A 12,302-nucleotide genomic window follows, 5' to 3' on the forward strand; every position below is an offset into this window, starting at 1 on the left:
CGTTCAAGGCAACCATTAGGGGCATTCTCATTAAAACAGGCTCGAGGAAAAAGAGGGAGAGGGGCCATGAGGAGAAACTATTGAAGGAAAAGATAGAGGCCATCCAACCGGGAGGGAAATTAAAAACGCAAATGTTCCCCGGAAAGTGGGAGGAGCTTCAAAGGTTGCGCTCAAAATTGGCAGATCTCCAGGTGGGTCAAACAGAAAGAAAACTGTCCTTTCTGAAACAGAAGTATATGGAAAAGGGGGAAAAAGCGGATAAGATACTAGCTTGGAGGCTTCGCGAACTCAGAAACAGTAGAAGGGTGAATTCCATCCGCTCTCCGGGAGGGGAATCGACAGTTAGAGATAGTAAAATAGCTGAACAGTTTCGGCTGTACTATGAGCACCTGTACTGCTCGGAGTATGCAGGAGATGGAACCGAGATTGACGACTTCCTGGATTCGCTCCCGATTCCCGGTCTCTCTCCCGTAAAAAGCAAGTACACTGGAACTCCCCGTAACCCCAGCGGAGATAATAGACACCATATCCTCATTAAAAAGTGGTACAGCTCCAGGGGACGATGGGTTTATGGTTTTACAAGACCTACCGGTCAGCATTGGCCCCGTTCATGGCTAAAATGTTTAATTCGGCACTAGTTCAGGGCACCCTTCCACCCTCGATGATGTCTGCTCTGATAGTAGTGCTCCCCAAAGAAGGGAAGGATCCCTCCCAGTGTCAATCATATCGACCTATATCCCTTCTTAACGTGGATGTTAAAATCCTGGCTAAACTTCTGGCGAACAGATTGGCGAAGCTTCTCCCCTCCTTAATACATGAAGATCAGGTAGGCTTCATTCCGGGACACCAGGGTTCGGATAATATACGGAAGACCCTAGACCTCATGCACAAGACTTCTAGGCAGGGGGTGGAGGGCTACTTGCTGGCATTGGACTCTGAAAAGGCCTTCGACCGTGTCGAATGGCCTTATATGTGTAGAGTTCTTCCGAAAATGGGCCTGGGGGAAAATTTTTGTGGGTGGGTCTCAGCACTATATAATGGTCCTATAGCAAGAGTGTTGGTCAATGGTGGCACATCGGTACCCCTGGCACTGTCCAGAGGAACCCGGCAGGGCTGACCCCTTTCACCCCTTCTATATGCTTTGGCAATGGAGCCCCTGGCCATAGCGATTAGAGCGGACCAGGAAATCTCAGGGATATGCTGTGAGGACTACGACTTTAAACTCTCCCTATTTGCTGACGATATCTTGGGTTACCTGACCAACCTCCAGGTTTCACTGCCCAGACTGTTCGAGCTTATAAACTATTATGGTGCCTTTTCGGGACTTAAGATAAATCTTGGGGGTAAGAATAGAACGAGTATCCACTAGGTATCTGGGTACCTGCATTCCTAGGGACCTTTCACTACTCTACCAGAGTAACTTCCCCGAAATTTTGGCCAAGATTAGCAACGATCTCAAACGATGGGCACCACTTACACTCTCCTGGTTTGGGCGTATGGTCACGGTTAAAATGAACGTCTTGCCTCGCCTACTGTATCTCTTCGCGGCCCTCCCCGTGGTGATCCCTGACGCCTTTTTCGAGGTTTTACAATCCCGAGTCCTTCAGTTTATATGGGACGGGAGGAGAGCAAGAGTCAAGTTCTCCACCTTGACCCTTCCGAAATCTCATGGTGGATTCGGCCTCCCTGACTTTAGGCTATACTATAACGCAGCATAGCTCCGGGTGATGATGGAACACATGCGGGAAGATATGAGGACATACTGGACATATATAGAAGATATCCACACCCACCCGAAAAAAGTCAGAGACCTGCTATGGGCCTCCCCTAAAGCCCTCCCCTCCCACCTCAGAACACACCCTACATTAGCGGCCCTCTGGGCTGCCTGGAAACCGAATAAAGATAACAAAGTACTGTCATCCTGGCCGCCCCCCTTAACGTCACTGTGGGGCCCTCCAGTCAATCTAGACACCAGAGGCCTCCGAGATAGCCAGGCATGGTCAGACATGGGTTTGGAGAGGATTTCCCAACTATCACGCGAAGAGTGCTTCATAGACTATGACCAACTGTGTGAGGCATTGGGCGACAAACCACCCTCGATCTTTGAGTATCTACGCTTAAAGGGAATTCTGACTCACCCTCGGTGGGCTGACAACCTTAAACGCCCCCTCACCCCCTTTGAAAATGTAATAGCTAAAAGTGTCTCTCGGAAGGGCTCTCTATCTAAGTTTTACAGTGCACTGATAACGACTAACCTGGAGGGCAGACAACCCTTCAAGCAAATTTGGGAGGACAGGCTGGGCATGACGGTGGATGACCACACATGGAGGGCAATATTCAAGTCTATGTTCACAGGTTCTCTGTATATCGCTGCCATGGAGCACAGCTTCAAGATTCTCCATTCCTGGCATCGCCCCCCGGCTACCCTGTCCAGAATGTTTGTAGAGGTATCCCCCTTCTGTCCGAGGTTATGTCTCCAAAGGGGCACGTGGTTCCATATGTGGTGGGGATGTCCGGTTATTCAGGTATACTGGTCGGAACTGCTCAGCGGGATAAAGGACATAGAGGGGTTCTGCCCAACCCTACTCCCCCTGGAAATTCTCCTGGGTACCCCCATGCCGGAGACGGAACAGAACGCATTCCCGAGGGTCATTGGGGCCATGCTGAGGGCGGGGAGGTTAGCGCTGGCCCAAAAGTGGAAAAGTGCTCTAGCACCATCCAAGGAGGAATGGCTTTATAAATTAAGGTCGATTTTCACCTATGAAAAGCTTACAGCAGTGAAAAATGACTCAGTATCGGAATTTACGCAGGAATGGACTGCGGTGCTCCTTCATGATGACTGTGTTTCAATGCGTCTATTAAAAAAAAAAAAAAAAAAATGCTTTACTACGTATTTCATGTAACCATCCCAGCACCAGCCCCAGAGTTAGAGTTTGGCCCTCAGTCTGCCTTGAATCAAGCAGATCCCACGATGTCAAAGTTTATAACAATGTACATAGCGATGTTTGAATGTGCTCTCGGCAAATTCTATAACCTGCAAAACCTCAAGACTTGGTATGGAGCAAAGTTGGGGGGTGAGGAGGGTGGGGTGAGGGGGATGCGATTAAAAGATAAAATAAAGTTGACACTTTTGCTTGTTTGCTATATGGCAGGCGGGGATTGCCGACGCACCCTACCTTGTATGTATACTGTCAATTAAAAACAAATTTAAAAAAAAAGAAAATGTCATAATTGCGCTTACCCGAATTTCGATTAGCCAATCCGAAAGACTAAATGTCAATGTAGTAGTAACGGGGTCAGATCCCCACAACTAAATCTGCAAATAGATCAACTTAATTTCAGGTATCACTATAGTAAAAGAAAGCGCTCATTATTTAGCAAAAGGACGTTGTATCTACTAATCCTTGATTACGTGTGAGTACCTTGCAAATATCATGATGCACTGTCTCAGTTAAATCTCAGAGCTTTCAAAAGTGTATGTGCGCTGTGGTTGTGATACAGTCGAGAAAAGCGTATTGCACGTTACACGTGTAAATGCAAAATAAACCAAAAAATGAAATGGAACCAAGATCCCTTTAAACCAGATTAAGAAGCGACTAAAAAAGTTGCCATTTCTCCTTAGCGTATTCATTAATATCCAATTACAAAGCCGAGGCTGCTAGTAGCTTACCTTAGATAAGCGAGCAAAGACAATCACACGCGTTGGCAAAGAAAGGGAAATGGCCCATGTACGCCATTTTAACAACTATAGCTAAGACGCTGTCCATGGCAACGCGTCCAGCGTTGCCACGGGATACTGCGTGTCATCAAGCATTCGAATACATCCGCCGTGAAAAGGTTTCCTCCATATTTGGGATGACGGCCGCCATATGTAATAGCGGTCCGAATGTATGAAAGATAAAGGGCCTCATTCCGACCCTGGCGTTAATCAAGGCGCTATTAGCGCCTTGGTTGACGCCGTTATTTTTCAGACTCCGCCATGGTGAATGGCGGAATTACCGCCCCATTCCAAGGTTGGCGGGGTCGGTAATTCCCCATTCACCATGGGCCCTTCCCCATTCCCATTTTTGCCCCATAGGGCTCAATGGGAATGGTGAAGGCGCTAATTACGGCACCGTAAATTACGGTGCCGTAATTAGCTCCTAGGTCCCTTTGCGGGTTTGTTTTTTAATGCCTGAAAAAAGCAGGCGCTAAGTACCAACCAGCAAAGGGAACTCGGAATAGGGTGGTAAGGGTTTAACGGCACCGGTCTCGTTACCGGTGACCGTTAACCCTTACCGCCCTACTCGGAATGACCCCCAAAGTGTCCTCAGCGCACATTGACTATAAATCTTGTGTGTGCTCAGTCAAGCTTACTTGTATAAGTTGGCCCTGTAATGTTAACAAAAATACAAAGAATGATTGCATGAAGTCAATCAAAACGTGCTGAAATGCTAACAGAGGCGTTCGAGTACGGCCGCCATAGTGGGTTACCTTCAATTTAGAGATGACGGCCGCCATATGCAAGATCGGTCCGAACGCACGAAAGAAAAAAATGTCCTCTACGTACATTTAATATAATTATCAATTTAAAAAAAATACTCTTTCACTCGTATTTAAATTGATTAACCGGGTAATGTGAGCAGGATAAAGAGAATGACTGTCTAGAGTCATTCAAGTGTGTCGACATGTTAACATAACAGGCAGAATGATTACATGTGAGAGAGACAATACGGGTATAGAGAGACAATACGGGTGTCAAATTACTGACCGAAAACTAAGCTTCAGAAAAAAGTTCTCTATGAGATAAATTGGATCCTAGTAAGGATTGAAACACAAAAGGTCTTAGAGAGATGTATGCAGAGATGGTAGCTGTGTAACAATTGACCAACATTACAAAAAAGAGATCATTTCATTGTCACTGTTGATGCCTGTGGTTGTAGAGTTGAAGAAACATATCGTTCTGGCCTCAGCTCTTCTCAAAGTTTTCAACCTATCCCCACCCCTTTTGTTCAAAATGACCTGCTGCAACCCAATAAAACGAATATCTGATTTATTATGTAATTGGTGCACAGTTTGCCAATGTGCCGCTAATGGTATGGATGGGTCCTGGCTGCCAATTTTAGACAAATGTTCACGTATCCGAATTCTTAGAGGTCTTTTTGTACTGCCAATGTATATTTTGTTGTAGACACAAATGATGCAGTACACGACGAATTTTGTTTTGCAATTAATACTCTGTTTAATAGTCCACTGCTTTCCATTGTTATCTTGAAACTCCGTAGTGGGGGCATTAGCATATTTGCATTGAGGACATGTGCCACATTTTCTAAAACCCAGATCTTTGATATCAAGCCACATTCCTTGGTTGGCTTTATTGATGTCTGGTAGCAAGGAGGGACTAAGAATGGATTTAAGTGTACTTGCTCTTGTGTAGATCATACGTGGATTTTCACCTACAAAGTTACAAATGTGATCGTCCATTTTCAATAGATGCCAATGTTTCCTAAGTACTTTTTGAATTCTGCGGTGGTCAGAACAGTACCGAGTAATAAAGCTTATTGCCATGTCCACCTCTGAGGTACTCTTAGGTTGCTGCTCAAGGATATCTTGTTGTTTCATTCTTTTGGATTTCTTGTATGCCCTTGTTATGGATTTGTTAGAGTAACCCCTGTTTCTGAATCGTTGTTGCAAAAGCGTACACTCATCTTCAAATTTGTCTTCGCATTGGCAGTTACGTCGTGCTCTGGTGTATTCTCCCGATGGTATGTTGAAAATGGTTGAGTTTGAATGACAGCTACTGGCATGTAATGTTGAATTAACTTCGGTTGGTTTTCTGAAGGTCCATGTCTGTAGTTGATCACCAACAGAATGTATTGTTAAGTCTAAAAAGTTGATTGACTTTCGATCACAAGACCCTGTAAATTGTATATCAAAACCATTAAGGTTGAGGTCTATCACAAAATTCTGAAAATCTTCTGTGCTTCCATCAATGATATAAAATATATCATCTATATAACGTGTCCACATCTTAATTTTGGTCCTGTAAAAGAGTTCTGGGTAAACTGCTTTATCTTCTAGCATGCCCATGAAAAGGTTTGCTAGTGCTGGGGCAAATTTTACGCCCATTGCCACCCCTTTGGTTTGTTGATATAGTTGGTTATCAAAGGTAAAGATATTGAGGTCCAAAGTGAGCTGTAGCATTTCTTTGATCATTTGTAGATGGTTGTAAAAAGAAGCCGATTCATGTCTGAATGTGTAGTCAACTGTTGTCATAGCCCATTTATGTTGAATGGAGGTATATAGTGCTTTCATATCGAGAGTGGCCAATAGGAAGGTTTTATGCCAAGTGAAATTTTGTAATTTCTGTATTAGGCTCGTTGAGTCCCGTAAGTATGAAAACAAAAGACTGGCCCTCGGTTTAAGGATGTGATCAAGGTATTCCGCAATGTTTTCAGTCACCCAACCAATGCCACTCATGATTGGGCGATCCTCTGGTATCTTGTTGTAATTCTTGTGGATCTTGGGCAAGAAATACATTGTTGGAGTTACAGGTTGCTTGATGCAAAGAAAGGCACATTCTTCATCATTAATCAAGCCTTTTCTGTGCCACATCAAAATATAGGTTTCAACTTGTTGTACTGCTATGGATTTATAGTCATCAGACCTTCGGATATAGCAATCGGGGGTTGTCAGATGTAGAAACGCCATTGTCAAGTAGTCCTCCCGATTCATTACAACAATGTTCCCCCCCTTATCTGCCTCCTTGATCACTATTCGAGTATCTGTTTTCAAAGCTTGAAGAGCCGTTTTTTCACCTGCTGTCAGATTGTTATTCGTTCTCTTATATTTGGTACTGCCTTGGTTCAATTTATAGAAATCACGTGAAAATGCTTGGTAGAATGTGTCAAACAGGTTGTCAGGTGCCAATTGCGGCACACATTTGGATTTCACTTTAAGCTCTTTCGTTGTCATTGTATCTGAGTGAATTTTCAAGTCATCCAACAAGTGAAGCATTTGGTACTGATCATCCTCAACGAGTGACCGTATTAGGAAGGTATCCTCAATATCTTGAATTGACATGTCACTGATTGGTATGTCTAGTTCCTTTGGTTGAAAATCCCCTGGAGCTTTGGTTGGGAAAAAATTATTTAGTTTAAGTTTCCTGATAAATTTGAACAAATCTATATGAATATCCACTTGACTGAAGCTACTTGACGGTGCAAAAGACAAACCCTTGTTCAAAAGAGATCTTTCATTGGGAGATATATCCCTGTAAAACAAGTTAAGAACTAGGTCTTCTTTTATTTGATATTGCTCATTTCCTTGGAACTGGCTCTTGTGTGTCGCTTGTTTTTCTGTGATGCATCTCCGTTGTCCTTGTTTCCTACCCCCCCTCCTTCCTCTCCTCCTTGGACTGGAGTCAGAGCGTTGTTGTCTGTGGGCAGTTGAAAACGGACTGTTTTCTGAGTGAAATTATGGTTGCCCTTCTTATAACGTTTGATCTGATTCATATAGCCACCTGGTTCCTGTGATCTTGAACCTGAACTTTCTTGATTATCACTTTCAGAGTCAGCATCGGAGCTAGCTGACGAGGTATTGGGAGTTGAGTTTCTGGAAGATTATCTGAGACACAAGTCATATTTAGTTTGAAATGTATATACACGATCTTCTTTGTAATCACGTTCATCTCTGTAACATTTCCTCAATTTCCTAATTTTGACCTCATCCTGATATATTTGTAAGATTTCATGCATCTTTTCAAAGTTTTTTGCTTTTGTAGCTTCATTAGACTTCATGTCCGCAATTTCTTTTTTGGTGGCTTCAATCCCATCCAGTGCTCTTTGGTGTTCTCTAGTTGCATGCTTGATCAATAGGTCCATCATTTTCATTGAGCTATTGCTCAAATTAGCCACCCAGCCTTCAGCTAGGTCTTTATCCAAGTCATTAATGAAATTAGGAAAAATGAGGATCCTAAGGCCTCTCGGCACTCTATCATTTGCTACATAGTTTTCAAGAGAGACTTTCTCCCAATACTTATCTATTTCTTTCTTGGAAAGTCTTTCCAGTTTAATAAATTTGGATCATAGATCTTCTCGTTTATTGCCAAGGTTCGCAAAAGCATGTGTCATATCTCCTCGGGGAGTGAACAAATTCTTGGTTTCTTTCTCTCGGTTTTTTAAATAGGCAGCCATTTGTAAGGAATATATTGATGAATTACGGTAGCGGGTCAGCCCAATGGCAGCTTAAATAACGAAAAAGGGAAGTCTGGCTTTAAAGAAAGCTGCTCTGTGGGGCGACACCTTACAATCCCAATTTTAGACAATAGAGAAACTGGTGTTGATACAATTGCATCTGTGAGTAAATGGGTGTCGCAGGTCTCTGGACTCAGACGGTAGTAAAGCCTAACCGTCACCACATGTAATGTAGAAAAAGGAAAATTCCGGGACTCAGCGCCACCAGTTTAACAGTCATTTAATTGTGTTATATTGTCACACATTAAAGGATGAGGTAAAGCCCATGAATGATAACGTGTTTCGGCTCGCTCAGAGCCTTTTTCAAATCTGGGCTGGTTTGACATCAAACACAATAAACAATGAAACATATCAGAGATTGTGTGACAACAGCATCAATGAAAACATAACGTGACAAAGAAAATGCAGATATTGAAACATTAAGCCATGGTTGGCATTAACAGATAATGAGATTGATGGATAGACAGAGAAACAAGGGTTGTTGAGGGGGCGGATGCAAAGGTATAAAGAAATATTTCACAATATATAATAATAATGAGTACATTGTATCGAAAAACAACCAAGAACATAGCACAAAACAATATGAGGACAATGCAAAAAAGATGAGAAAAGGAGGAGAAAACAAAAGAAAGTTTAGTGATTATTGAGTAAGTGCAGCCAAGAAACTGGTTATCTAGTTTGGAAGATACAATGAACGTGAGAAGCGAGACCAGCTCCTGTTGAGGTGCAATGGAAAAACACTATGCGTTCCAGGTTGTATTAATTTAATAGTGTTAAATACAAAAGAAAGAGCTCAAACACGGTCTCCTGTCACTTGGTCTAGATGGAAATAGACTTTGAGCGAGCTACACCAAGACTTGAAGATAAAACTGTGCTCACACTCCCTTCTATTCTTGGGAGTGGTGATACTTTGCAAGGCCGAGTTCAAAGACAAATCGAATGGCAGATAGTAGGAGTGATGATGGATGATGGGCTAATTGGGGTGGGGAGGCATGACCAAGCCAATCCTGCGGCACCTGGGGTACCAGTTTGCGTGCTGCTAGTGAGTGGAATATTCCAGAAGGGTACAAGCGTGCCAATCAATTGTAGAGGGCCACGTAGTAAAGAGCCCTATAGTTTGAAAGCCAATGAAACATTATGAATTGTGTGACAGCGAAGATGACTTGTGCTAGTGGTGGGCATACCTGTCCACCTGACTAGAGAGACCCAATCAAATTCCTATCCGTCATAGAATATGGATGTTCCCCGTAGACCAACCACAGTCACAGTTAGGTTTTTCTTACTTTGCCACGTAGTATGACGTCAATGATGACAAGTTTTTACTATATAACTGTGTTTTTTCACGTAACTCATTGAGAGACTTGAGTGAACGTCCGTTGATGTCCGTTGTACTCCCTGTTTTAGTTAATTGTTAATAAAACAGCTAAGTTTTGCCAACTTCATGAGTCGGTTTTATTATTGTTGTCAGAGTAAATTCTGCATCCCCATCCATCCCCGATAGTGTTACCTTGCTTAAAGGGCATACGTGTTCACTGTGATGAACTACAAACATGGACTATGCATCAGTGCACCCAGTTGGTGGGTATAGGGGTGGGTATGTGGTGAAGTGTGCTTCATGTTGGTGGCCAATCAAGTTGAGGAAAGTTGTTGTTCAATATTGGACTGGTAGAGGGGTGATGTGGCAGGGCCAGGCTGAGTTGGTGTCAGGGGTGAGGGGGGCTGATGGGTGGTGTTGAGACTTGAGGGGGCTGCCTGTGGTGGTGGCAGAGCTGAGGGGGATTCCTGGAGGTGCTTTCCTAGGTGATGGGGGGCTGGTGGGCAGTGTGAGGGCTGCCTGGGGTAATCTCGCAGGTTAGGGGGGGCTGGTGGGTGGTGTCAGGGCTTGAGGGGGCTACCTGGGGTAGTGTTGGAGGTGAGGGGGGCTGGTGGGTGGTGTGAGGGCTGCCTGCTGTAGTGTTGAAAGTGAGGGGGGCTGGTGGGTGGTGTCAGGACTTGAGGGGCTGCCTGGTGTAGTGTTGGAGGTGAAGGGGGCTGGTGGGTGGCGTCTGGACCTGAGGGACATGTCTGGGGGTGGTGTTGGAGGTGAGGGGGCTGATGGGTGGTGTGAGGCTGCCTGTTGAAGTGTTGAAGGTGAGGGGGGCTTGTGGAGGGTGTCAGGACTTGAGGGGGCTGCCTGGGGTAGTGTTGGAGGTGAAGGGGGCTGGTGGGTGGTGTCTGGACCTGAGGGACATGCCTAGGGGTGGTGTTGAAGGTGAGGGGGCTTCTGGAGGGTGTCAGGACTTGAGGGGGCTGCGTGGGGTAGTATCAGAGGTGAGGGGCTGGTGGGTGGTGTTACGACTTTAAGGGGCTGCCTGGGGTAGTGTTGGAGGTGAGGGGGGCTGTTGGGCGGTGTCAGGACTTGAGGGGGCTGCCTGGTGTGGGGGAGGCGGTGAGGGGTCTGGTAGGTGGTGTGAGGGCACCTGGGGTAGTGTTTAGGGTGAGGGGGGGCCGGTGGGGAGTGTCAGGACTTGAGGTGGCTGCCTGGGGTAGTGTCGGAGGTGAGGGGGCTGGTGGGGGCTGGTGAGTGGTGCCTGGACCTGGGTGGCATGCCTGGGGTGGTGTTGGAGTTGAGGGGGGCTGAAGGGTGGTGTCAGGACTTGAGGGGGCTGCCTGGGGTAGTGTCAGAGGTGAGGGGGGCTGGTGGGTGGTGTTAGGACTTGAGGGGGCTGCCTGGGATAGTGTCAGAGATGAGGGGGGCTGTTGGGTGGCGTCAGGACTTGAGGGGACTGCTTGGGGTGGTGAGGAAGTGAGGGGGGCTGGTGGGTGGTGTGAGGGCTGCCTGGGGTATTGGCGGAGGTGAGGTCGGCTGATAGGTGTGTCAGACTTGAGGAAGCTGCCTGGGGTAGGGTCAGAGGTGAGGGGGGCTGGTGGGTATGATATGATATGATATTTTATTTGTATCAGGCTTGTACACAAGTGTTTCAGAGCGCCACCAGGAGGGGAACGAGGGAGAAAAAAAACCAATGATCTTACTAGGCCCAGTGACATTGCCAACGCGCAAGTGCATGGAAAAGGGAAGAAGAGGGAAAGTGCATGGAAAGGGGGAGAAGTGAAAAGTGCTGAACAGAGGAGAGAAACAGAATAAATAATAAATCAGATAAATAAAGGCGATGGGCAGATGAGCAGTGAAAGAGCAGCCAGCAAGTGGCAAGTGCTAGATTAGTCAGATAGGGTGTATCTGATAAGTGCAGAAGAAGAGTGGGAGGGGGACTGTATGGGTACAGATACAGGCCCCAGTGCAGGGGTGGCCCGGAGGCAGTGCAGGAAGGAGGCAAGGTGAGCTGGTAACAAGGCCAGAAGGTGAAAGGGTGGCCAGGTGCACAGTGCATAGAGAGAAGATAGATCAGCAGGGGAGAGGAGGGGTAAAAGCGGAAGCAAAGAGGAAGGTCTTGAGCTGCTTCCGGAACTGGAAATGGTTCTCCACAAGTTTCACAGTGGTCGGGAGGCTGTTCCAAAGGTAGGCCCCACCTGAGGACAGAGATCTACCCCAGCTCGTTTCTTTGAAAAACAACTGACCCTGAGGGAGTTAGAAGTAGAGGAGCGCAGGGCTCGAGAGGGGAGGTATTTAAGGAGGGATGGTTCAAGGTATTTTGGACCCAGGCCCCAGAAAGCACTGTGGACAATACAGAGGGTTTTAAATTAAATTCTTGCATCCACAGGGAGCCAATGAAGGGATTTCAGAGCTTGAGAGATACAATCCCAGGGCTTGAGGCCGAGGACAAGTCTCACAGTCCTGTTCTGGATTAGATGCAAAGGGCGGAGAGTGGAGGCAGGTAAGATTTAGAAAGAAGCTGTTAAGGTAGTCCAACCTAGAGAGAACCAGAGCTTGAGACAGTGAGCTTATGAGGGAAGGAGAGGAAAGGCAGAGTACCTCTAAGGGGGTGCAGTAAGAAGTTTGACTTTTTAGAGACGTCAGAGATGTGTGCAGAGAAGGAAAGTGTGGAGTCAAAGATGATCCGAGGTTCTTAGCCTCACTGGTAGGGGTAGGAGAAGGGCCAAGGGAGGCTGACCAGAGAGTGAGGGGAAAGG

Source organism: Ambystoma mexicanum, chromosome 6p (genome assembly GCF_040938575.1).
Source record: "Ambystoma mexicanum isolate Mex_15411 chromosome 6p, UKY_AmexF1_1, whole genome shotgun sequence".
NCBI classification, from domain to species: Eukaryota; Metazoa; Chordata; class Amphibia; order Caudata; family Ambystomatidae; genus Ambystoma; species Ambystoma mexicanum.